Genomic DNA, 24,558 nt, shown 5'->3' with positions numbered 1-24,558 from the left:
GAGAGCCACCTGCGGGCGCCTGCCCCTTCCACCGCCTCCTCGCCCCCGGGGGGATGGGGGTGGGGGGGCGGAGACCCGGAGGGAGGCAGCTTGGGGACTGCCCTCCGCGCCTCAGCCTGTGCGGGACACACATTGGGGTGCGGGCTTCAGAACTAAGCGGACGCCCCCCGCCCCAAGCGGACCCGGTTGGAGGGCAAGGGTTAGGGCTGTGGGACATCCCAGCGCCCCCCACCCGCCTTGGGGCCTCAGGACTGTGCCACCCCTGGCTGGGAAGATGCCCTCCTGCTCTGTAGAGCTCGGGGCGCCTGGACCCCACTCCAGTCCCTCCGCCCGGGGGGAGTCTCCCCATCCTGGAAGGCTCCGCTGGGTCGGCCTGGCAGAAAGATCAAAGACGGGGTGAGAGACGATTCAAGCAGGTCTTTAGCACACAGGAGGTGCCAGCCTCCACGTTTCCAAGCTGAGTTTGCAGGTGGGGGGAAGGGGAGCAAAAAACACTTAAGCAATGTGGCTCAAAGTTGCAGGGTTTTCGGTGTCTTTAGGCTAAAGCCAAATATGAGCATTTTCTTCCCATTAGCAACGACTTAAAGAGGTTATTATTAGCCTTAAAGGTAGATTTGCTTTAGAATCTTTTAATCTGGGAGTTTCCACTGGCAAGCCCTTTCGGGAAATGTGTGCATGGAGGGAGGGGAAGGAAGGAGAAACCTCTACCCCTCAGGGGTGACTGACCAGGACATCCTGGGTCTGACCTTCGTCTTGTCTGGGGAGGATCAAAGGGCAGGAGTTTTAGGGCGGGAGGGCAGGGAAGACGGGGAGCCTAGAGCTTTGCAGTGGAAAGCTCCAGGCCAGGGTGAGGGGGGACCGGGGGATCTCAGGCTGGAGAGAACCCCACAGTACACGTCTCTCAATAGGACTTTAGGTAGGTTGGGTTGGGTTTATATAAACAAAAGGTTCTGTTGCACTGTGCTTGCTGGTTTTTGAAAATTCAGATACAGTGAACGAGTTTGGGTGTGGGCATGCCTTCCTGGAATAAGACACCTGTGGGCTGCAAGGTAACCGCAAGGACTGCTGGGCGCCACTTCCTGGTCCCAGGGACCGGGAAGGACAATGGAACACACGGGACAGATCTTGCTAACGTGGTGTCCCGGGAAAGGCCGAGAGACACCACGGTTCCAGTCACACGCGGGTCAGGAGCAGGGACAAACTGCGTGTTTAGGAATGTACACCAACAGGGGAAAGATTCAGGGACGGCAAGGGGATGGCTTGAACCAGGTCAGGAGGGGCCCTGGGGAGCAGGACATGTCCACTCCTCCACAGGAGGGGTGCTGGGCGTAGGCTTTAGGATCATGCGTCGAACTCTGCACACGTGCTTTCCACACCTTCCCATATGCATGCGTACTATGTCCACAATGTGGAAGAACAGGGATGGGGGTAAAAATGGGCTACAGCCGGTGATATGACGCAAGGACTCCAGCTACTTGAGCGGAACAGCACGCATCCCAAAGGGCTGGCATCTTGGAGGAGTGATGTTTCTGCCACTAAGTCACTGTGTGACCTTCTCCAGGGCCTGAGTCTGGAGGAGATGCTGGAGACAAGAGGAGTCTAGATTCCTTGCTTTGTTGGAGGATTATTGAGGCTGCAGAGGGGTCCCTGACCAGCTCAGTCCACGGACCGTGCCACTCTTGATCTCAGGGTTACGAGTTCAAGCCCCCATGTTGGGTATGGAGATTCCTAAAAAAAGAAAGAAAAAAAAAAAAAGACTGTGTGAGGAGGCTGGCACAGGCCTGGCATGGGTGCAGCTCTCCTAGGGGCTAACCTCTCCTGCTGCCATGTCATTGTCACTGAGCACCAGGTCATGCTGTCTCCTCACGGCCTCGGTGGTCATGGCTGAAGGCTTCGTGCCCATGCCCCTGCTCATGGGAAAGCAGAGGCTGTGACTTCCATCCAGTTTCCCGGGGGGAGAAGAGGGGTCTGTGCTAGGGCCCAGATCCAGTCCACCCAGTGTGTTCACAGAAAGTGACCTGAGGTCGCATGCCTGGTGGCCTGTCTTTACAGCACCATCTGTGGGGCTGTGTCTGGCTCATTGCCCTTGCCCCTGGGGGTGGCTCCAGGCAGCAGCCTCTCCTCCCTTCCCCCAGGTACCCACCATCTCTGAGGACCGACAGGCCACTCGCTGACTCTGAGGCCCTTCAGTGGGGAGAGGAGGGTCACACGAGGGCACAAGGACTTGGAGGTCCGCAGTGATGCCTGTGCCGGGAGAGGCTGCTTGTCTAATGCTTTTTATTCTGGAGCTCCTGCCCCTTCACAGGCTCAGGGGCGCAGGGAATGTCATTGACATTTTTATTTTGCACACGCCCCTGAGATGCTTCACGCAAAGTGAGAGCTTTATATATTTTTAAAAGATTTTATTTATTTATTCATGAAAGACACAGAGAGGAGAGAGAGAGAGACAGAGAGAGACAGAGACAGGCAGAGGGAAAAGCGGCTCCATGCAGGGAGCCCGACGTGGGACTCGGTCCCGGGACTCCAAGATCATGCCCTGGGCTGAACGCGGCGCTAAACTGCTGAGCCTCCTGGGTTGCCCAAGTGAGGGCTTTAAAACAGAAAATTTGGGGATCCCTGGGTGGTTCAGAGCCTGCCTTTGGCCCAGGGCGTGATCCTGGAGTCCCGGGATCGAGTTCCGCATCGGGCTCCCTGCGTGGAGCCTGCTTCTCCCTCTGCCTGTGTCTCTGCCTCTCTCTTTCTCTCTCTGTCTATCATGAATAAATAAATAAAGTCTTTTAAAAAATAATAATAATAAATTAAAAAATAAATAAAACAAAAAAATTTTAAGGCAGAAACTGTGAATCTGTGTGAAGGGATGGGGTGACTGGGTGATGGTCACTGAGGAGGGGGCACTTGATGGGATGAGCACTGGGTGTTATACTACATGGTGGCAAATTGAATTTAAATTAAAAATACAATACAGTAAAATTAATTAATTAATTAAAAAGAAGCTGTGAATCTCTAATGTTGTACATATTCTGAAAAGCCTCTCGAAATACTCTTTGCTAGGGGCTCAAACCAGAACCCACGTGAATTCTGGAATCTGTTCCTTACACACACAGACACAGAATCCCAGAGCCAATCTTCCAATGGTGAGGAGGTAAAAGAAGACGCCCCAGTGGTGGAAGCCGAAAAGCAAGTCTGGGCTGGGACCCCGCTTTGCTGTCTTTTTGGAATTCAGAGGGAAAAACCTCTTGCAAACAGAGTTGGTTGAGCTCCTCTTCCCTCGTGTCTGGTGGGGTTTGACGGGTGAGAAATCCCAAAAGTCAAAACATGGGACACAGAGGAGACCCTGGGGCACCTGGGGGCTCAGTTGGTGAAGCGTCTGCCTTCTGCTCAGGTCATGATCTCAGGGTCCTGGGATCCAGTCCCACGTCAGGCTCCCTGCTCAGCAGGGAGTCTGCTTCTCCCTCTCCCTCTGCTCGTTCTCTCTCTCTGAAATAAATAAATGAAACTTAAAAAAAAAAAAAAGTATCTCTTGCCTTACCCTTAAAAAAAAAAAAAAGAAAGAAAGAAAGAAATGCTGCAATCTCTTTCAGGCTCCCAGGCCTTTGGACTAGGGTTTGGGGCCCCTGGGTGAAGGTCCTCCTGGAAGCCTGACTCCCTCAGGTTACTCCCTGAGAGGCCAGCACCTGACCCATCTGCACCAGGCCCGCCTCGGCTGCAGGAAGGTTCTGGAAGACTCTGGAAGTCCCACTCTGCAGACTGACTGGAAGCACTGCGGGCACAGGTCTTGTGTCCCCAGCTGCCAGGGCAACTCCAGGGAGCCTGGGGCCCCACCCATGTCCTCCTGCACACTGAGCAGGTCTTGGCAGGCCCACCTGCGTCCGCTCAGGCTGTACTGGCCTCTAGTGGCCGAGCACGGTTGCTGCCCCACTGAAGACAGGGTGACCGCCTCCCTACCTGCACAGGGCCCCCCCAGGGCGCCATCAGGGAGCAGATGGCCAGATGGCAAGAGGCCCAAGTGCAGGCCCATGCGGACACAGCTGCTGCAGCCCTGAGAGTTTACCCCTGACAGCCCAGAGTCCGGCCTGGGCCACACAGCCTCCTGACCACAGCCGGGGGCTCCTGGGCCTCTCCACAGGTTAGGGGGGGCCCCTCTCCTTCTGCTGGACACATGGTACAGTGAGGCTCAGAGTACATGGCACATGGCAGGGGTGGGGGGTGGTGAGGCAGGTGCTGGAACTCAAACACCTCGGGTCTGGTCACCAACCCCTGAAGAATGACCTGTGCTGGCAGACCAGGAAGGGCCCAGTCCAGTACCCGAGCCCCTGCAGGGGAGGGGAGCAGGCCGTGGGGGGCTCCCCAGAACCAAGGAAGGCCTCCATAAGCAGGGATGGAACCCAGGAGAGCCTGCTTCGGCTTGGGCAGGGGGGACACAGGTGCCACCCTGAGGACTCAGCACTTGGCCGGCCTGCTGGGTAGTGGAGGGTGGAGGCACCTGCTCCTGTCATTTCCTGCTCCCGTCACACACACCAACATCTTGAAGCCAAGGTGGGGAAGCATGTCATCTCTCGTGATTATTTTTCCCCTCAGCATAGCTCCCTTCTTTTTTTTTTTTTTTATAGATTTTATTTATTTATTCATGAGAGACACAGAGAGAGAGAGGCAGAGACACAGGCAGAGGGAGAAGCAGGCTCCATGCAGGGAGCCCGACATGGGACTCGATCCCGGGTCTCCAGGATCACGCCCTGAGCTGAAGGTGGCCCTAAACTACTGAGCCACCCAGGCTGGCCCCTTCTTTTTTTTTTCTTTTTTTTAAGATTCTATTTTACACAGGATAAAAGTCACCCTTTTAAAGGCCTACAACTCCGTGTTCTGTAGCGTATTTGCAATGTTGTGGAACCATCACAATGATCCAATTCCAGAACGTTGTCATTGCCCTGTAAAGAAGCTGATGCCATTAGCGGTCTCCCCCAACCTGCACACTCCCCCTGCCCGTAGCCACCCATCTTCTCTCTGCCTCTGTGGACATCTCCTGTAAATGGGATCCTACAACCTGTGGCCTGCTGGGACTGGCTCCTTTCACTGAGCATCCTGTTTTCAAGGATTCCCCCACAAATCAGGACTTTGTTTCTTGTCATGGCTGCCGGATATTCCATTGGGCCAATATACCACGTTTGCGTATCCATCCATCACCTGGTGAGTATGTGGGTTGTTTCCGCCTTTTGACTATTTTGAATGACCTCCCTTCCTTTTAAGTGGAGGACGAAAAGGCAAAAAACAAAAAAATTACACGCAAAAACCCCTAAAAAATTTGCATACAGGGGATCCCTGGGTGGCTTAGTGGTTTAGTGCCTGCCTTCAGCCCAGGGGGTGCTCCTAGAGTCCCAGGATCAGGTCCCACGTCGGGCTCCTTGCAGGGAGCCTGCTTCTCCCTCTGCCTGTGTCTTTGCCTCTCCCTCTCTGTGTCTCTCATGAATAAATGAATAAAATCTTTAAAAAATAATAAAATAATTTCTTAATAAAATAAATTTTAAAAATTGCATACAAAATCTGTTTTGAAAAAATTTTTTTTAAGATTTTATTTGTGCCCCCAGGTGGCTTAGTGTTGAGCATCTGCCTTCGGCTCAGGTTGTGACCCCAGGGTCCTGGGATTGAGTCCCACATTGGGCGGGCTCCCTGCAGGGAGCCTGCTTCTCCCTCTGCCTCTGTCTCTGCCTCTCTCTCTCTCTCTCTTTTTGTGTGTCTCTCATGAATAAATAAAACCTTTTTTAAAAAACAAACAAATAGGGATCCCTGGGTGGCGCAGCGGTTTAGCGCCTGCCTTTGGCCCAGGGCGCGATCCTGGAGACCCGGGATCGAATCCCACGTCGGGCTCCCGGTGCATGGAGCCTGCTTCTCCCTCTGCCTGTGTCTTTGCCTCTCTCTCTCTCTGTGACTATCATAAATAAATAAAAACTAAAAAAAAAAACAACAAAAAAAAACCAAATGGGGATCCCTGGGTGGCTCAGTGGTCTAGTGCCTGCCTTCGGCCCAGGGCGTGATCCTGGAGTCTGGGATCGAGTCCCTGGGCATCGAGCCTGCTTCTCCCTCTGCCTGTGTCTCTGCCTCTCTCTCTCTCTGTGTATCTCTCATGAATAAATAAATAAAATCATTTAAAAAAAATAAAAAAACAAACAAATAAAAGATTTATTTATTTGAGAGAGAGTGTGCATGCACAGAGAAAGGGGGAGAGCAGGCTCCCCGCTGAGCAGGGAGCAGGACACGGGACTGGATCCCAAGATCCTGGGATCATGACCTGAGCCGAAGGCAGATGCTTAATCGACAGCCAGCCAGGCGCCCCAAAATCATTATTTTTATGTTTGGACATTGTGACCCAAGCACATTGTCATTAATGGCTTACAGGGGACTTTCCTGGGGGACTTTCCTCGGTCCCTGCTAGGTACAGGGAGGGGCACTTCTGTCCCAGGTGGAATTGGCAGAGTGAGAAGCCAGTGGCCTCTGCTTGTCCACCGTAACCTCCAGCACCTTCCCTGTGGGAAGATCCTCCCCCCCACCAGCAGTCACGAGGCAGGGGGTACTCCAGGGAACCAGTACACTGCTCCTTCCCTTCTGCGTGCACACATGCATTTATTCCCTCCTTCCTATTCCCTGTTCGCTGTCCGTTCAATGGCATGGCTAACACAACAGGCCTCGTGGAGAGGCCATCTGTGTGGGACAATACCGACAGTAAACACAGGACACGTTCCATGCCAGGAGAAGAAAATGGAGTAGAGCAATGGGGACAGAGCAGTGGGAGGGCTCTTTGAGGCGAGGTGATCTGGAAAGGCCTTTCCAGGTGACGAAGGGGCCCGAGGACCATCTAGGAGAGGCACAGTAGGCGTAGGAAAGATAACAAGTGCAAAGGGCCTGAGGCAGATGTGGGTGTGCTGGGGGTGTCGGAGGCCACTGTGCGTGGAGGACAGTGAGGGGCGGGGGGTCACACCGACCGCAGCCAGGACTTTGGTTCTTTTTGTGCGCCTGATGGGAAGACCTGAGACAGCTGAGCGCAGGAGACACAGGGATGCAGGCCTGAGCCTTCAAACCATCACTCTGGCTGATGGGAGGTAGATTTGGAAGATCACGGCCACGGTCCAGGGTCCAGCCCCCCTGATGGGACTGCTGGGGTTTGGAGGGGAGTCAGCAGGACTTGCCTTTGGAGTAAAAGTGGGGTTGGGGGAAACAGAGCCACCAGGGCCCTCCCTAGCGACGGGGCCCAAGCGACGGGACCCCTCTGGCTCTTACCCACCTGCACACGGGCTCCTTCCTCTGACTCCATGTGGGAGCACATGCCGGGGCCTTCTTCCTTGGAGCAGTTTTGTCTACAGAAAAGCCTTCAAGGGGCAGACTGAATTTTTAGTGAGAAGCGCCCCCGGGGGTATGGGGAGGCAGAGATGGAGAGGCCCCCATGTCCACCTTGGGAAGTTCCCACCTGCCCGTGGTCTTCTCAGAGGGAAGAGGGTGACCTGGGAGGCACCTCTCCTTTGTTTCTCTTGCTCAGCTTGTGGGACATTCTCAGGGTGCAGGGGAGATGAGCACGTCGTGACCGTGGGCAGGCATGATTTCATTAGTGACTCCACGGGAATGGAGGAGACCCAGACAAAGTAAGGAAAGTTCCTAAAGCCTAATTATAGCTTCTTTAAAAAAATTTTTTTTAAGATTTTATTTATTTATTCATGAGAGACGCAGAGAGAGAGGCAGAGACACAGGCAGAGGGAGAAGCAGGCTCCTTCCACACCAGGGTGGCAAAGCCTAGGAGCCAAGCTGTCCCTCCTCCCCTGCATTTGTCCCCTTCCCAGGAGGGACCTTGGTGTCCTCATCTGAGAGAGAAAAGCATGCTGCAGGGAAGGACGCTACACCCGGGAAGGATTGGCTCCTGTGAGCCGTGCCTGAAAGATCACTGCTATTTTTGCCATCGTCATGAGGCAATGACTGCTTGCCCCAGCTCCTCAGCACTCAACACCAGAGTCCAGCCGCCTGCCATGGGCACGTGTTGGAAACACTACACAGGCCTCCTGGCTCTGGTCACCCAGAGGAGCAGGGAAGGACAACTAGCTGCTCAGAGGACAGGGGAGGTGGAGCCGGCCAGCCTAGGGTGCTTGCCCAGGACCCTGAGTCTGAAGGAACCGGCCACCTCTGTCCATCCCCCAGAGCCTGGGGGTGGGTCATCCAGACTCCGAGGGAACCCCAAATTCCAAGAAGCATGGGAACTTTGGCCATCTGGCAACTGCGGGTGGCTGGGGGGGGTAGTCTAAGACCCCTCTGGGCCCTGGGGAGCCACCAATGCCAATGGGCTCCTGGTGCCCAGACCAACCAAGGAGGAAAGGCATCCCCTCATGTTTCCACCCCAAGGGAAACTCTTTTCATACAGAGGTCACTGAGATCCCCAGGGAAAGAGCTGGCTTGAGTCCCTGGAGGCTCCTGGAGTCACCCGGGGGAGGTAGGGACACAGCCCGTGTCCTGGGTCCCACCCAGGCGGCAGGCCAGGCCCGGGGCCCAGCAGCCCTGCCGGCAGGGGAGGGCCCACTGAGGGGCAGGGGCAATGAGTCACGCATTACTGGAACTCGGTGTGCGTGCTGAGACCTGCAGCTCGTCAGGGAGCGTGGCCCCTGCCCTGATCAAAAGGAAGAGGATGGGTGAGGACACCAGGAACAGGCAGGAGCCACCGGGCTTGGCTCTGGACACAGGAGGTGCACCCGGGAGGTGCCCAGGGCGCCAGGAAGCTAAGGACTAAGGATGGCAGATCCAGTCACATCCGCGGCCCGCCGCCGCCTGCCCCCAAGCGGACGGGGGCGGGGGGCGGGGGCGGACAGGAGGACGAGCCCTCGGCTCCTGCAAGTTCCAACTTTTGTCAAAACCGGTTAATGGGCTGCTTTGCAGGATTCGAGGCCCATGTGCTTCTCTGTGCACCAGATTTGCGCATTTGCTGGCGCCCTCAAAAAGTGGCCATGGTGTGCTCTGTCCCCCCTCGCCCTGGGCCCAACGGACGGCGGGTGTTTCCTGGGGCTTCTGTCCTGTGGCCCGAGGAGGCGGGCGGGCAGGGCCAGGAGCCCCGGGCAGGGAGTCAGAGGCCTGGCAGTGCCACAGGCGGTGGGCTTGGCCGCCTCCCTTTTCTCTAGGCCTCGGTCTGTACCTGATGCCTGTGGCTGACAAAGCAACACCCCCAGACTCCGCAGCTCAGAGCAACACACGGACTCTCCTGAGGGTTAAATCGAATCGTCAGCAGCACCACATCGTTCTTGGGGGCTCCCGGGGGGAACCTGTTTTCTTGTCTTTCCTGACTTCATGAGACCACCTGCCCCCAGGGCCTCAGCCAGCAGCGGCCTTTCTCAGGTCGCAGCGCCCTGAAGCCACTCTCCTGCCCTCCACGGTTCAGGATCTGGTTAGACTGGACCCACCCAGAGGATGGAGGGTGATCTCCCCATTTCAAGGTCAGTGGGTTGGCAGTCCCAGTTCCACCTGCAACCTTAATTCCTCGGCTGCAAACAACAACACAGTCCTGGGCCTGGGAGATCAGCAAGTGGTCATCCGCAGGGGGGACACTTCTTCGGCTGCCATGCAGGGGCTGAGCTAGGGGCCTCTGCGGGGAAGCCCCACTCATGCGGCCAAAGAACGGGGCAGTGCTATCCGCAGAAGCCCGAAGCCTCCGTTCATCAGCAGTCACTCCTGACCAGTGTGCTCCTGGGAGAAAAAGGAGGCCTTTGTTCTAGAGCAGAGGCCGGAGCGTTCCCAAGGCTGGCCTCTGAGGGATGCCACTGTGACCCCCAAACCCTCACCACACGTGTACAGATGGGAGGGTGCTACATTTCACCTGGGCCACACTCACTCTGAGCACCTCCTGGCAACCAGCTCCGTCCTAGACGTGGGGCCCATCCAATGCCCTTGCTGAGTTCAGCCTACTGGACACATGCTAGTCAAAATACTGTGGGATAAAACCGCGGGACACAGTCATCCAGAGAGAAAGTGTTGTCTCCCCCTTGTGAGGGAGAAAGGTGTCTGAGAAAGCTTTCTGGGATAGTCAGGCCTTGAAGCATGACTAGGAGTTCACCAGCTAGACGGGAATGTGGAATTCTAGCTGGAGGCAACAGAACACGGTGTGTGTGTGTGTGTGTGTGTGTGTGTGTGTGTGTGTGTGTCAGGGTGGGTAGAGAGTATAAGCAGGTCAGCACTACTGAGGGTGAGACGTGGGGAGCAGAGGTTGGGGATGAGGCCAGAGGCAGGCAGGTGCTGCTTAAGGAGTCTAGCCTTTATGCTACGGGCGCTGGGGATGTAGAGCTGTAGAGGGACATGGACAGGTCAGGGGTGGTTGGGAGAGTAGCGAGGGTTGGGAAGGAGATCGGTGGACTAGCCCAGATGCACTAGAGGTGGTGCCCAGAAAGCGCAGGTGCAGACAGCAGAGCCAGGCTGAAAGGATGTCTGCTCACATCCACACAGGAGGCCTGTGAGAGGTGAGGGCATCCCAAAGCCCCACCAGGGGTTTCCTTGGAGCAGGGAGGAGGTGACCTGCCCCAGGCATCCATTCCCGGAAGACTTCTGCTCTCTCGTCTTTCCATAAACAGAAATTACAGCATTTGAGAGTCACTCCTTTGACAGGCACGTTGCTCAGCAGCCCACTGTGCAACAGAGCTCCCCGGGGAGGCCAGCTGGGTGGTGGCAGGTAGAGGACTGGACCTGGCGGGGCAGCCTGGGCCCGGGTTCCAGTCCTGTGGCTCTCCGGCTGCGCACCCAGGGAAGAACTCCATCTCTGTCTCTTCCACCGCGAGGGTGTTTGATTTGGCCTTTGCCAGCTCCGGCTGAGAACTCACCACCGCTCAGCTCCACTGCCTTGCTGATACCCCTGCTGGGGAGCTTCACCCACATGGAAGGGGCTCACAGAGCCCGGGCAGCCTGCTGAGGGACGCACAGTGGGAACTGGCTCGAAGCCTGTCTCTCCCTGTCACCCCGGAGCCCAGGACCCCTCTGAGAGCTTTGCAAACGGCCAGCGTGGTGAGATCTCTACCCATGGCTCACCTGCCGCAGGTTCTGCATGAACCAGGCTGGAGCCTCTCTGGTCCGGTTTAGCTCCGGTTGCTGGGAAATCCAGGCGTCTGGTTCAGGGCTCCAGACAGAAGATATTTAATGACAATGATCATTTCCCTTGAGAATTCACAACCATCGCAGAGGATCTGAGCAAACGTTTCTGCAAAGAAGACACCCAGATGGCTCACAGACGCATGAAGAAATGTTCAACATCCCTCATCATCAGGGAAGTGCAAACCAAAACCACATGAGATGTCCCCTCACACCTGTCAGGGTGGCTAAGATTAAAAAAACAAGCAATAGCAAGTGTTGGTGAGGATGTGGAGAGAAGGCAACCCCCGTGCACCATGGGTGGGAATGCAAACTGGCGCAGCCACTGTGGCAAACAGTATGGAGGGTCCTCGAAACAATAAAAGTAGAGATGCCATATGATCTAGTAAATCCACGGCTGGGTATGCACCCAAAGAAAATGAAAACACTCATCCAGAAAGGTCTCTGCACCCCTGTGTCTATTATTTACAATATCCAAGAAGATATGGTGGCCCCCCAAGGGAGATGAATGGACAGATGGATAAAGAAGATGTGGTGTGTTCGTACACAATGGGGTATCACTCAGCCATAGAAACAATGAGATCTTGTCCTTTCCAGCAAATGGATGGACCTCGAAGATATTACGTTAAATGAAGTCAGAGAAAGACAAATGCCACATAATTTCACTTTTATGTGGAACCTTAAAAACAAAACAAATGAGCCAACCGATTTTAAAAAGCAGAAGCAGAATCGTAGCTGCAGAGATCAAACGGGTGGTTGCCAGAGAGGAGGGGGGCTGGAGGGAGGCGCAAAATGGGTGAAAGTGATTAAGAGGTACAAAGTTCCAAGAATAAAATAAATAAGTCCCGGGGACAAGAAGTACAGTGTGGGGAATACAGTCAGTAATATTGTAATAACCGGGGACGCCTGGGTGGCTCAGCGATTGAGCGTCTGCTTGTGGCTCAGGGCCTGACCCCAGGGTCCCGGGATCGAGTCCCACATCGGGCTCCCTGCAGGAAGCCTGCTTCTCCCTCTGCCTGGGTCTCTGCCTCTCTCTGTGTCTCTCATGAATAAATAAATGAAGTCTTTAAAAAATATATTGTAATAACTGTTTATGGTGACAGGTGGTGACTACACTTCTGTGGTGAGTATAGAACTGTTGAATTGCTATTTTGTGCACTCGAAACTAATAGAACATTATATGTCAACTCTACTCCATTTTAAGTTAAAAAGATACAAATTGAGAATTTGCAATCACAGGTCTGCTCCCATGCAGTCCTGAAATTACATGTACTCTATCCCCCTGGACAAGGAAATCCTGAGTAAGAAATTAAATTGAGGGACCTCTAGGTGGCTCAGGGGTTGAGCATCTGCCTTCGGCTCAGGGACCGAGTCCGGCATCGGGCTCCCCACAGGGAGCCTGCTTCTCCCTCTGCCTGTGTCTCTGCCTTTCTCTCTCTCATGAATAAATAGGTAAAATCTGAAAGAAAGAATGAAAGAAAAGAAAGAAAGAAAGAAAGAAAGAAAGAAAGAAAGAAAGAAAGAAAGAAAGAAAGAAAGAAAGAAAAAGAAAGAAAGAAAGAAAGAAAGAGAAAGAAAGAAAGAAAGAAAGAAAGAAAGAAAGAAAGAAAGAAAGAAAGGGAAAGAAAGAAAGAAAGAAAGAAAGAAAGAAAGAAAGAAAGAAAGAAAGAAAGAAAGAAAGAAAGAAAGAAAGAAAAGAAAGAAAGAAAGAAAGAAAGAAAGAAAGAAAGAAAGAAAGAAAGAAAGAAAGAAAAGAGAAAGAAAGAAAGGGAAAGAAAGAAAGAAAGAAAGGGAAAGAAAGAAAGAAAGAAAGAAAGAAAGAAAGAAAGAAAGAAAAGAAAGAAGAAAGAAAGAAAAGAAAGAAAGAAAGAAAAGAAAAGAAAGAAAGAAAGAAAAAGAAAGAAAGAAAGAAAGAAAGAAAAAAAGAAAGAAAGAAAGAAAGGAAGAAAGAAAGAAAGAAAGAAACTAAACTGAGACAGACCCAGGGCACCTGGGTGGCTCAGCTGGTTAAGCGTCCAGCTCCTGGTTTCTGCTCTGGGTCCCGAGATAGAGTCCCGCATCCCTGCATCCCTGCATCAGGCTGTGCATCCAGTGGGGAGTCTGCTTGAGATTCTCTCTCCCTCTCCCACTGCCCCTCCCTTCCCTCTCACAAAATAAATAAATAAATCTTAAAAAAAAAAAAAAGTCCCCCCTTGTGATTTACAGAAGCAAACAGAAGCTTTCTGGAGGAAAGCATCCCAGTTTAGGCCTTCAGGATTCCTACAGATAAAGCAGCATCCAACATAAACTCACAATAAAAAGATGACAAAACCCAAGGAAACAAACCATCATGACAAAGATTTAGATGCTCAGAACTTCAAATGTTTGAGTGTCTGAAATAGAGGAAGCCATAAAAAATGATATAAAGAAGATGATTTAAAAAAAGGGGTGGGGGAACAGGGGTACCTGGATGGCTCAGATGGTTGAGCGTCTGGCTTCAGCTCAGGTCCTGATCTCGGGGTCCTGGGAGCCTGCTTCTCGCTCTGCCTCTGCCTCTCCCCCTGCTTGTGCTCTCTCTCTCCCTCTCTGTGTATGTCTCAAATGAATAAATAAAAAAAATCTTAAAAAAAGGGAATAATATATGTCTAAAAATTGGAAAGACCAGGCACATTTGGAGAAAAACACAAAAATCACTATTACCAATGAAAATATATTCTTTGAAACTCTAACCTCCATGCAGTAAACAGCTGAAGAGAGAATCAGGGAAGGGGAGCGTAGGTCTGGAGGAGATTTCCAGGAGGCAGCACAGAGAGACAAGGAGACAGAAGGCACGGAAGAGGGGTAAGGAGGCCCGGAAGAGAGAGGGAGAGTCTATAAGTAGGTGCCCGAGCTCCTGATCTGCGGGGTGGGGGTGCTCACTGGAGGAGGGAGAGGTCGCAGGCTGTCCCAGGCAGAGCAAACGTGTGCGGTGGCCCTGAGGACCTCACCCAAAGCCAGTGTGCTAGAGCCCTTACCCGGTTGGTGGCCTCATGTGGGGCGATGGCACGGGGGAGACAGAGGTCTCAGACCCTCTTCCTGCCCAACAGCAGGATGTCCCCTGGGGAGCCCGCTGCAACAAGGGGGATGGCTGTGTAGGTGCTTGGCCTGCTCCATCCCTCCTTTGACTGCTAACTGCGCCCCTTCTCCACTCCCCACTGACCCCAGGTCAGTGGTCCAGGTAGAGCTGACCCAGCCCTTCACACTTCAGGGGTGTACGTATGACCCTGGCCACCTGTCCCACAACTGAGGAGGCCTGGATCTGAAACTTTTGTTAGAACATCTGGGCAGAGGAAACCTGGGGCCACTGACAGGGGAGAATGTTGGCCTGGGACAGCCATAAGATGGGGACAACACAAAAGAAACTGAGCCCTTTGAGCCCTGGATCCAGCTGTGCCTGAAGGACACCCTGGGCTCTGCAACACAGGCACGAATAACACATTTCCTTTACTGCTTAAGCTGGTCTGCATGGGTTTTTCTGTCACACACAACTGCCTGCTTCATCAGGAAGCCCCAAGGCTGAGGACCCCATGGAGACCCCCGGCCCGGCCCAGAGGAGGTGACAGCTGCCCCAGGCCTTGAGGGCGGCATCAGAGAGAGCCGGCAGCGGAGGGGTGTGCCCAGGCAGGCTGGCGTGGGTGTTGGCGGGCTTCCCGGGAGTCGGTGTAGCTCACTGGGCCGAATCCCTGCCCAGGCAGGCCCCAGGCCCCAGCCTGGCGCTCAGCAGCACCTTAGTGTGGCCTCAGGCCTTGGTGAGGGCTGGTGCCTATGGAGGGGATGACGCTACAGAAGCCCCACGTGGGGGGCGGGGGGTAGGCCGGGCCTCCAGGGGTCTCACCTCACGGGTGATGTGCGGAGCCCCAACCTCAGGAGTCAGCCACGGTATGGGAGTGGGGCGGAGTGGGGAAGCCGTCAACCCACCCCTGTCCCCCCCACCAGACTCCAGACCCCAGACCCCAGCTTGGCCAGTGCCATGGACGCCCCCCACCCCGGGGAAGTGCCAGGCAGGTGCAGCGTGCGGGTCACCCGAGCGGGTTTCAGTGCCCACCAAGCCGTGTGGTGAAGTCACTTCAGACCCTTGGTCCCAGCAGACACAGCAGCCAGCATGGTTCCGACATCTCTGCCTCTCTCGGCGCCTGTGTCTCTGCCTCTCTCTCTCTCTCTGTGTCTCTCATGAATAAATAAATAAAATATTTTTAAATATATATATTATTTATTTATTTATTCATGGGGGGGCAGAGGGAGAAGCAGGCTCCATGCAGGGAGCCCGACGTGGGACTCGATCCCAGGACCCCAGGATCAGGCCCTGTGCCGAAGGCAGGCACTAAACCGCTGAGCCACCCAGGGATCCTCATCCAGGCATGTTTTAAATCCTTGTCAACACTAACTCCTGAGACTTGTCCCGAGGCTGAGCCCCGCTTCACAGGCGAGGACGCTCGGGCTCCAGCAGGCTGGGAACTTGTCCAGAATCACAGGGCTCTAGCCCAGGTGGCCCCTCTCAGGGTCCGTGCTCTTAGCACCCCCACCACTGCTTGTCCTTGCCCTGGGGCCCAGGGGTGCAGTGAGGCCACCGGGGACCAGCAAGGCGAGGGGACTCGCCAGATGTGTGGCAGCCGATGACCCAACCCTCCTGCCTCCTCGTCTGGCCCTTCCCTCCTACAGACAGGAGGCCGGGGCTTCAGACCTCAGAGGTCCCTGGTTCCCCAGGCTGCTTTGGAGGCCGCAGGCAAGCTCTTACCCCACAGAGGTGGGGCCCGTCTGGGCCCCTCCTCCCTCCTCTTGGTGACAGCCCGTGGGCAAGAGTGGGAAGCTGAGGGGCTTGTGGGTGTGTTTCGGGGAGAGCTGGCGGGTGGGTTCAGGGACAGGAGCTGGAGAGAGGCAGTTTGGGCAGAGCCCCCAGCCTCCAGACCAGGAGGGTGGAGAGGACGCAGAGCTGTGCCCCAGTACTGTGAGGTCAGAGGGAGACCCTGGGAGGGGAGGGCTGTGTGGCTGGGGGTGCTGGCTCCCCTGCTGATGGGCAGGGCAGGCTGGGGGGCGGGGCTCCAGGGGGACCTGGAGTCCTGTTCAGGGCTTCAGTCCCCACCCTCAGCCCTCTGCACCCCACCCAGCACTGTTCTCCTGTTTAGGGGAGCCCTAGTGCCCGAGTGGGAGTCCAGGGCAGCAGGTGGCTCAAGACCCTGAGGGAGACCTCCTCCAGCCTCGCTGGCAGCAGAGCAGCGGGCAGCCCCGTCTGACACCACGTGACAGTGCCTTGTGGTCACAGGACCCAGGCCCACCCACAGACAGCAGAGTGATGGCAGCTGACCACTTGGATTCACCCCCTGGAACCCCAGCGGGACATCCCAGGGAGAAGGAATGTGGAGGGAATCTCCTGGAGGGCTGAAGATGCAGAGGGAGGCCTGAGGACTGGGGGAAGGTACGGGGGGAGTTGGGAGGGCCTAGGGCACTTTGGGAGACCTTGGGGATCTGGGGTCTGGGGGATTTTGGGGGGGCCTTGGGGTCTTGGAAGACTTTAGGAAACCCCCAGGTCCTCAGGGGCTGAGGTTGGGGGGGGAGTTGGGGGGTTCTGAATGGACTGGAAGCATTGAGAAGCCTTGGAGGGCTGTGATGGGTCTTCAGGGGCCTTGGAGGGGTCACGGGGGTCTTGGGAGACCTCAGGGGTCTTGGGAATTTCTGGGGCCTTGCAAGATCTGGGACGTCTTGCGAGACCTTGGGAAATCTTTGTGAATTTAGGGGGCTGTGGGGGGCTTTCGGGGACTCGGAGGGGCCTGGGAGCTGTTGGCAGGCCTGGGGAATGGGGCAGCCACCCAAGGGCCCAGGTTGTGCCAGCAGCTGTGGCCCGGGCACATAGCTTCACCTCTGGGGGCCCCGGCTCCCCTCTGGGTGATGGGAAGATCCCAGCCCCCCAACCAGGTCCGTGAGATTGAAATGAACACAGTGACAGGCCTGTCCCTCCCAGACCCTTCTTGCTGTCACATCCGGACCCTCTGAGGCCACAGCTCCCCACACACTCCCCCTCTGCATGAGCTCACTTCCCATACCCACCGAGGCCGGGGGTTACCCAGGTGGGGAATGAAGTCCCATCACACAGCCCCCCGCGGGAGGCGTTGCCCTATCCCCAGAGTTCCTCTCACACGGGACCCCAGTTGAGGTGGATTAGCTTTGATGGCCTCTCCAAGGCCGTGGAGGCTTTCCAGCCAGGGACGGACGTGACCAGGATGGGCTTGGCCCTTCAGGAGGATGACCCTGGCGGCTGGGGTCCTGGTGACAGCTGCATGGCGGGGGGCTGGCAGGAAGTTGGACCTGGCCCCATGGGTGGTGCAGGCTCCTGCCCTCCCAGCCACCCCCTGTCTCCCGCAGACCCATGGGGACCCCGCCTCCAGGCCTGCACCACGGGCCTTTCCTGTTCTCTCCATCCCCAAAGTTGAGCCTCGGTCTGGGCCACTGTCTGCCCCGTGGACAACACCAGAACTCTCTAATCAGTCCCCTGTCCCCAACCCTGGCCTGGTCCCTCCAGATCTATCCTTCTCCAACAGCCAGAACGGTCTCTGTAAAATGCAACCCTGCCCTCCTCAACTTGGGGCATCTCCAGTGCTCTCCCCGCCACCTGCCCGCAGCCTCCTGCCCCTCCTCCTGTCCCCCAGAAGCCCAGTCCGGGTGGGGGCCTCGGCTGCTCAGAGCTGCCCGGAGCCCTGGCCTCGGCGGATGCAGTAGCTTGTGCTGGCCTAGGTGTGGACGGCCCACTGCTTCCTTTGCTGGGAAAGCCAGCTGGGACATGCGGCTGCTGAGCCAGGATTTGGGGGCGGGGCTCTGCGCCCTGACCGAGCTGCTTATGTTGGGGTGACCACACTGGCCGCCGTGCTGCCCGCCTGCGTCCCACATCCTCTGGGCTAGGGTTGCCCATCCAGGAGGTCTGCGGGGGCTGCCAGAGAAGGTTCCCCCAGCCGGCGAGGGAGGCACAGGACAGGCCTCTCGTCAGCCCTGCGTCCAGGCCCATCCAGGTGCTTGGGGCTGACCGGAGCCCTCAGGGGTCGGTGCTCACCCCGCCAGGTACTGTTCTGAGGGCTTTAGAGAAGCCAGTGCACTTGCTACCCCATGAGGTAGGCGCAAGCGCTCTCCTGATTTCACAGAGGAGGAAGGGGGCACAAAGAGAGAGAAAGGTCCCGCGCCCTGGTGTCCCGTCCCCTGGAGCGGGAATCAGACCCCAGTCGGCCTCCAAAGCCCCCGCAGGGCTCTGTCCCCATCAGGCCACTTGGGCTCACCCTGGTCCCCCCCCCTCCAGTCGCTGTGCTGCCTTTCAGTTCCTTGAATGTCTTTCCCACCTCAGGGCCTTTGCATGGGCTCTTCTTTCTGCCTGGAACACTTTTCTCACTGATTGTCTCATTCCGGGGTCTCGGTTCAAATGTTCCCTCCCCACAGGAATGGCTGGGGCTGGGAGTGAGGTGCCCTCCATGGATGCCTTTTGTGCCTTTTGAATATTGAACGATCTGATTGTATTACCTACTGTCTCAGTCAGCCTGGCCGCCTTCAGAAATGCCACAGTCTGGGTGGGGGTGGGAGCCGGGGGGTCTCAAACACCAGACATTGTTTCACACGGTTCTGGAGGCTGGAAGTGTGAGACCAGGGTGCTGTGGATTCATTTCCTGGTGAGGGCTCTCTCGTTGGGTGTGGACGGCCGCCTTCACACTGTGTCCTCATGTGGCCCTTCCTCGGTGCTTACTATCCAGCGGCGGAAAGATCTCTCTCTCTCTGTCTCTGTCTCGTCTTATAGGGCACTAATCCCATGAGGGGCTCAATATGAATGGGGGGTACCCAAAATTCGGTTCATATCACCTACTCAAAAATGATCAATTTAAGAAATTTGGAAAGTCATACGACTTCACACTTATTAGGATGGCTATTATTTTATTTTTATTTTTTTGAGAGCGAGTGAGCAAGAGAGAGAGAGAGAGAGAGAGATTCGTAAGCCCATATTCGTACATCGTGAGCAGCGTTATTCACAATAGCTGAAAGGTGGACACAACCCAAGTGTCCGTCAACGGGTAAACGAAATGCGGTCCATCCACACAATGAAATATGATTCGGCCTCTAAAAGGGAAGAAATTCAGGGCTTCTGGGTGGCTCAGCGGTTGAGCATCCGCCTTCAGCTCAGGGTGTGACCCTGGGGTCTTGGGATAGAGTCCTGCATCGGGGTCCCTGTAGGGAGCCTGCTTCTCCCTCTTCCTGTGACTCTGCCTCTTTCTGTGTCTCTCATGAATAAATAAAATATTTAAAAAGAAAAGAAAAGAAAAATCTGAATGGACAAATGTCACTGTTACAACATCCTCCCGAAGGGTACAGAATGAGAGAAAGTAGGAAAATGATGTTGGAGAAGCCTGAAAAAGGCACCCTCAGCCAGGTGATTGAGGTCAACATCATGGGGACCCATCAGGTTGACAGCTCTTGCCCAAAGGGATGGGATGAGGGGCCCTGGGCTTCTGAGGCCTTCCTCCCCAAACCCATGACCCCAGTCCAATCCCGAGAGAAACACCAGGAAAATCCCAGTCAAGGGACATCTACAAAAATGCCCAGTCCTCCTTGAACCATCAAGATCGGTGACAACGAGGAACGAATGAGACACCATCACAGCACAGAGGAGCCCAGGGACACACGACCAATGACTGTAACATAGTGTCCTAGGTGGGGTCTCAGAGCACAGATGTGTATGAGGTGGAAATAAAGTCAGTCTGAACCCAGCACAGACTTTGGTTGACAACGGTGTATTGACACCGATTCGCTCATTGTCAGAGATGCAGTGGCCCCATAGGATGACATCTGGGGGCACTGGGTGTGGGGGACGAGACAACTCTGAAGAATTGTTGCAATTTTTCTGTAAATCTAACTCTTCTGAAAAAAGTTAAAAAAAAAAAAAAGAAAGAAATCAAAAGTCTCAGTCTGGACAGACCTTCCTGCACCAGGAAGCGGTCCTGCCCTCCTTCCGGGCCTGGGCACCCATTCATTCCCCACCGGTACTCAGAGCCCCGGGGCCTCTAGCAGGGGGCGAGTGGGCCGGGCACCCCTTGAGCCCCCAGCGCCTGGCATTTCCCGCACCCCAAAGGCCCTGATCTAAGACCCCCCCAACCCCTGCCGGGGCCCCGTGCCAGGGAGCTGGAGGAGAGGGCATGCACTTGACCCTGTGTGAGCGGGATGGGGTCCGCCATCTCCAGGACCAGGGAACACTTTGAGGGGGACAGCGGCCTGACCCCTACGTCCCACCACCCTCTCCCATCTGCCTCCCCTCTCTCCCTCCCTCTCTTCCTTCCTCTTCAATTGTCTGTTGGTTCCCCAGCAAGACAATATAATGAAATTAGCTGCTGACCTTCGATTCCTTCTCTTTCTTCCTTTTCTCCATAATCTGATTCAAAATCACATATTTATGTCTAGTTAACACCTGCAAGGTGAGCAGCAAGCTGACCTTTCCTACCCCCTCTCCATTCCTCCCCAGGAGCCACCCCGGTTATTTAATTCTGAAGATAAACCACGCTCAGTGCTGCTCATCAACCCTTATCCTGCTGTCTCTCCATTTCCACTTTCCGGCGCTATTTCACTAGCAGGTCGCGTCCCTCGAGTCTCGTCGGAACAACAACCCGCCACCAAGAGCAGTTTCTCTGCATTGACCCCGAAGGCCGTTTGGGCTGGACCTAGGCTCCCGTGTTGTTCCTCGGGTCTGGGAATCCGCCCTCTGCACGATGCATGCCGTCAGCAGTCACCCACCATCTGCTCGTGCTTCCTTGTAACTTTCTCATCCGGGTGTCCAGAGGATTTCCTTTTCTTTTTCTTTAAAATGCAGTGGCTGTACTTGCGGCCATCTCAGAGTTCGTCATTCCAGGCCCGTTTATTTTTAATTTTCAATTTAAATTTCAGGAATGCCTTCTTGAATTATGGTTTTGGGGTTTGCTCTGGCCCACTGATCTGGCTTTCTCATCAGGGGAATGCCATCAGTCCAATGCTAGATCTTTCCTGCCGGCCTTCCAGGCTCTCTTTCCTCTAATCCCTTCCTTCTCTCTATTTCTTTGTGATTTAAAGGTTATGTTGATTCCTTCGTGGGTCCCTGTCAATTTTGTCTTCATTCCTGGAATTACATCATTGTTTTGTGACATCTATCATTTTCTTAATCTCCCGGCCTTGATTGGAAGCAGCAGGCCCCGGTGCTCACCGGCTTTGCGGGCACGTCTTTCTGACGCACTTTCATATTCTGCGCAGCGAGGTCCCACGGCGTAGGCCTGTAGCCACATTTCAAGGGCTCCATGACCTTGTGTGGCGACTCCACTGGACTGTGCAGATACAGAGTAATTCCGTCATTCTAGAAAGTTCCATGGGACAGAGCTGGTCCGTAGGATCATCACTCTCTACCTTACTCTCTTGTTCTTAGAACAACCTCCAGTAGGGTCCGACTGCGGCCCTCGACCAGCCTACCCTCACAATCCCTCGGGGCTCCCCTGTGCTGGTCACCTCGGTTCACAAGCCCCCAGCAACCCCCCACCATGCCTGCTCAGCTCCGTAGGCCCAAGGACAGAGAGGGCTGTCACCCCTCCACCACCTCCTCCCTCTGGCCTGCCTTCCCTCAGATGTCCACCTTGGCCTGAAACCACCTCCTCCAGGAAGCCCCCAGCCCCCAGGCTGTGGCAGGTCCTGCCTCTGTGCTCCTAGCCCCACTGACCACTTGGGCTGGCACCCCAGGGACGGATCTTCCTCCCTGTAAGAAGGTCTACGAGGGCCAGGTCGGACAAATGTCGGCCTCTGCATGGTTGCGGAGTAGGTGAGGGGTGAGAAGGAAGGAGGCTTAGTCACCACTCTGCAAAGTAGGAAACTGAGGCGCACAGCTGGGAGGGTCTTGCCAGGGTCACACAGCAGGTAAGACAGTCCAGGTTAGCTGACACAGCTTCCTGCCACAAGGAGGCAGAAGGCAGGGCTGCTGCGGGGGGAGATCCTGGACAGGAGGTTGGGGGGACCCCCAGGGAGGCCCCCCCGGGAACGTGGCGCCGGCCCCTGCACTGCCGCCTGCTGCCACGAGGTGGCACGCTCCGTTGGCCTCAGCAGCCAGAACCCGGAGTTTGGCGGCAGGCCCGGTCCCAGGCGGGCGGGCTGGGGGTCTGCACTCTGCGGCCTCCGGAGCCTGGCCCAGCCCCGCCAAGGAGCCACGGTTCCGGCAGGGCCCCCACTCGGCAGAGAAGGCAGACTCCCAGGGCCACCGGCCGGGACCAGCCCTTCACACCTTGCATTGATCTGTGTGCTAATCCCGCCCAGAGCTGCTCCTTCTCCCCCTTCTGAGCCCCTGAGGCAGCTCCTCTCAGAGCAGCGCTGGGCCCACGGCGGGCGGTCCATTTCTTCCTGAAAAGCTGTTATTGAGCTGATGGTGCCTCTGACCCAAGAGCATTTTAAAGTCAAAGGAGTGTGCAAATAAAGGGCGGGGAAGCCTGGGTGGCTCAGCGGTGGAGCTGGAGTGTCTGCCTCAGGGCGTGACCTTGGGGATCCAGACCCCCCCTCCCGCATTGGGCTCCCCGCAGGGAGCCTGCTTCTCCCTCTGCCTGTGTCTCTGCCTCTCTCCGGGTCTCTCATGAGTAAATAAATAAAATCTTAAAAAAAAAAAAAGCTTCTGGGTGTCTTCTGACCACTCCTCCACGCAACATTGGCTGAGCACCTACTATGTGTAAGGCGCTCCCACGTACTCAGGTCTAAACGTGTGTCGATTCCCACAGGACATACAGAACCAGGGGAACCTCGGGCCCCTGGATGGCCAGGCAGGCCCTGCACATCCTGTTCCAGACCTTTCCTCTGAGGCCTCCCCCACCCACAGCCTCCCCTACAGGCTGCCTCTTACCTCTTCAGTGGTAGAGACCACAGCTTCGTGGAGGGCGTTTTACTTCTTCATATCACAGACAAGGAAACAGGCTCAGAGGGCCCGGTGGTGGGTCCAAGGACGCGGAGCCGAGGGCATGTGCACGGTGGTCCCGACCTTCCGTGGGCAGGGCTCTCACGGTCTCGGGGGCTGGGGCCATAGCTCAGAATCAGCAGCTGGGAGGAGAGCGGGTCCCAAGAGAGATGTTGGGGGGAGTGTCCATGCTTAGAGTCCGTGGGGGCAGCAGCTCTGAGGCTGGTGTCCAAGGGGCACCTGGGGGAGGGTGGCCAGGAGGAAGGGAACACCAAGGAGCTCTGGCCCAGAGCTGGGGTGAATGAGGAAGCCCCTATGGCAGTAGGCTCTGGCTGTTAGGGACCTCTGGGCAGGCTGGCTCTTCTAGAAGAGTCCAGGATGGACAGAGTGGCCCTGTAGGAGCAGTCAGGGAAGGCTTCCTGAATCAGAGGGCACTGGAACATGGGTGTGCCTGAAAGGAGCACGTCTGTGGGAGTATGAGAGGTAAGACGGCTGGAGAAGAACCAGCGATCCCGTTCCCAGGCTTGCAGAGGGCAGTGGTAGGGCCCTGCTGCAGGCCAGGCCCTAGGCTGGGGGGCTGGACGGGGTCAGCTGTGGTCCCCGTCCTCACGCAGAGCACACAGAGCTCAGGCTGACCCGGGAGACAGCCTCAGAGGCGAGGGCCATGCCCCGGTCTTGGCGCTGGGATGGGGCAGCCAAGGCCCCTGGCCGGCTGAGCAGACGCGTCCCTCGGTGGCTGGGCCCTCTGCATCTCTCTCCCTGCCTCTCTCACCTACGGCTCTGGGCTCTGTCGTCGCACCTCCAGGTCTCCGGGCCCCTCCTGTGATTGCACCAGGACGTCTGCGATGACGCTGGACCCGTGTGGGTAATCTGGGGTCATCTCTCCAACCCCACGTCCTTCGCTCACTCACATCCACCAAGTCCCTTCTGCAGGTAAGGCAATAAGGCCACTGGCTCTGGCAATCGGGGCCTGGGCGTCTAGGGGGTCCGCTCTTCCTCTCATCCCTGTGTACGATGAAGTGCTTAGTGCTGTGAGCAAAGTGCAAGCAGGAGAGGAGGTCAGGGTGGATCTCAGAGAGGAAGTAGCACTTGAGCAAGTGCCCAAAAAGGCCTCGAGGGTGGAGCTGTGCAGACCTGGGTGGCAGCACGCAATCAGAAGGGGCAGCAGGGGGCCGTGTGCCCATGAGTGGCCTAGTGGGTGCTAGGACTTTCAGTCAGAGAAGCCGGGGTGGCTGGGGGGCAGGTGGGCCTGGCAGGGTCTGTATGGGTCCCACCTGCCCTGGTGTGGAGGTAGGGGTGGGGTGAGGCGGCTCTGGAGTACGGATTCCAGGGACGCCTGGGTGGCTCAGGTCATGGTCCCGGGGGCCTGGGATCGACCCCCGCGTCGGGCTCCCTGCTCAGCGAGGAGCCTGCTTCTCCCGCTCCCTAGGCCGTTCCTCCTGCTTTGCTTTCTCTGTCTCTAATACATAAATAAAATCTGTTAAAAAAAGAAATGAAGTGAGGACTCCAGGCCCCACTGGTGGGCCCCAGGTGTGAGG

At 56.0% G+C, this 24,558-nt stretch overlaps 1 long non-coding RNA gene across 4 annotated transcripts; it reads right to left on the bottom strand.

Annotated features, from left to right (window-relative positions):
• Positions 1 to 1,184: 1,184 nt before the first annotated feature.
• On the bottom strand, positions 1,185 to 24,485 carry LOC140642645 (uncharacterized). 4 transcript variants are annotated; one of them, XR_012039066.1, is made up of 4 exons: positions 23,793 to 24,485; positions 22,970 to 23,163; positions 11,035 to 11,203; positions 1,185 to 1,728 (listed from the first exon to the last, which is right to left on the bottom strand). It is a non-coding gene; the product is annotated as an uncharacterized lncRNA (long non-coding RNA). The 4 variants fall into 4 exon arrangements; XR_012039065.1 differs by lacking the exon at positions 1,185 to 1,728 and adding an exon at positions 7,665 to 10,914; XR_012039067.1 differs by lacking the exon at positions 1,185 to 1,728 and adding an exon at positions 7,665 to 10,911.
• Between the last annotated feature and the right edge of the window lie 73 nt (positions 24,486 to 24,558).

Source organism: Canis lupus, chromosome 11, assembly GCF_048164855.1.
Source record: "Canis lupus baileyi chromosome 11, mCanLup2.hap1, whole genome shotgun sequence".
Taxonomy (NCBI): Eukaryota; Metazoa; Chordata; class Mammalia; order Carnivora; family Canidae; genus Canis; species Canis lupus.
Note: the sequence above shows the minus strand (reverse complement) of the source record. Positions and strands in the feature narration are given on the sequence as shown.